The 1935-nt window shown below is 36.3% G+C and overlaps 1 non-coding gene across 1 annotated transcript; it reads right to left on the bottom strand.

Annotated features, from left to right (window-relative positions):
• Positions 1–1268: 1268 nt before the first annotated feature.
• LOC145400563 (5S ribosomal RNA) lies at positions 1269–1387 on the bottom strand. The gene has a single exon (XR_013897448.1). It is a non-coding gene; the product is annotated as a 5S ribosomal RNA (ribosomal RNA).
• Between the last annotated feature and the right edge of the window lie 548 nt (positions 1388–1935).

Raw genomic sequence — 1935 nt, forward strand, 5'->3', positions numbered from 1 at the left:
TCTAATTTACTTAACTCCTCCTGTATTACTTTTTCTGTAATTTGTATATCTGGTAGTATGTGTGGACATGCATGTTCCACACAGTCCCTCTCAATTTTTTTTTCTTCTGTAAATTCTTATTTCGTGCTTCACAAATATCTTTCTCTTGTGTATAGGTGATTCCCTCGTCCGTAACGGATTGTATTATATCTTTTACTTTGGTTTTGCTTCTGATGTAGCTGTAAAACAGCTTTGGTTGATCACTACTTTTATTTATGATATCCTCCTCAAACTGATTTTGGGCTTCCCTCCTTATTCTTGTATAATCGTTTCTTGCCTGTTTGTAATTATTATATGCCCTTTCACTAATGTGTCTTCTGTATCTATTCCACAACAAATCTCTTCTTTCTTTTGATTTTTTACACTCTGTATTGAACCATTTCTGTATTTTCTTATCTGCTTCTTTGTGCTGTGGGATGTACTTCTGGACTCCTATTTCATAAAATTCACAGAATTTTTTATATACAGCATTTAAATCTTGTCCTCTAAGCTCATTTTCCCAATCAGCTTCTAAGAAATACTTCTTTAGGTCTTGATAATTTCCCTTTTTATAGTTTAGGCTCTTTTTGTAACTTTCATTCCCGTTAACTATGTCATATGCTATCCTGAAGTTGTAATTTAGTACTGCATGATCGCTTTTGCCGAGTGGAGGGTGATATATTAAACTGTCAATATCATTTTCTTGCCTAGTAAATATGAGATCTAGCATTGAAGGTACATCGAGTCCTCTTTTTCTGGTGGTTTCCCTCACATGTTGCGTTAGGAAAAACTCTTGCACTAGATCCAGGAGCTTTTGGTCCCAACAGCTTTCTTGGCTAATTATATCTAGAGTATTCCAATTTATATTTGTATTAAAATCTCCAGTTAATATTATTCTTTCCGATTTCTCTTCCATTTTATGTAATAATGTTCTTAAACTCTGAATTGTACTCTCTGCCAGGTCCTCATATTCGTCTCTTTCCCATGTTTTTGATCTGGGTGGCATGTACAAATTGGCTACAATTACTTTCCCTTCAGATGTGTTGATCTCTACTGCAATCAGTTCTACTTGTGAGGGTATATCTAGTTTTATTTCATTGGCTTTTAGATTTTTCTTAGTTAATATAATTCATTCATTTCATTCATTGCCAGACGCCATGTATCCCAAACGGGGTGGCCAAGGGCTTAGAGTTAATTGTTTTACAGGGAGGGGCACTAATCCTCCACCAACCCCACTTGACACGTAGGGATGCCAACAGCATCTGGTGTTCTCAGGCGGTCACCCATCCAAGTACTAACCAGACCCAACGTTGCTTAACTTCGCTGATCGGACGGGAAGCAGTGTACTCAACGTGGTATGGCCGTTGAAGTTTCTGTCTCTTCTCGATATACTGTATTCCTCTAGGTTTAGTATGTCATTTGATATCCTTGGTGTTAATTTTGTTTCAGTTAGGCATATTATATGTGGTTCATTTTCTCTGACATAATCATTCATCTCTAGTAATTTAGATACCCTTCCATCCACATTTGAGTACATCAACTTTATCATCTTGTTTATACTTGTCATGGCATGGTTCTACTACCTTCCTCCTTTTTATTCCCTCCTGTTTATGTACCACTTTTGTATCTGCAATCCTATTACTTTGTGAAAAAGTGTGTTCTTCTCCTCTTCTGATCTTCCCTCATTTTTTGTTTTTGCTTCCACCCTCTTCTCTTTCAGTAATTCCAGTTCCTCTTGTGTTAGGCATCTTTTTATCCAAACATTTTTGAACTCCTCTTTTTCCATAAGATTCTTTGCATTTTTTAGTATCTCCTCCACGGTGTTTACACTCTGGAAAGTTACCTTTAGAGGTCTTGACTTATTTTTTCTCGTATTTCCCTAACCTTTTGTGTTCCTCAATGTCTTTACTACAGATT

Source organism: Coenobita brevimanus, chromosome 52 (assembly GCF_032717465.1).
Source record: "Coenobita brevimanus isolate Jiangsu-jjx chromosome 52, ASM3271746v2, whole genome shotgun sequence".
Lineage (NCBI taxonomy): Eukaryota > Metazoa > Arthropoda > Malacostraca > Decapoda > Coenobitidae > Coenobita > Coenobita brevimanus.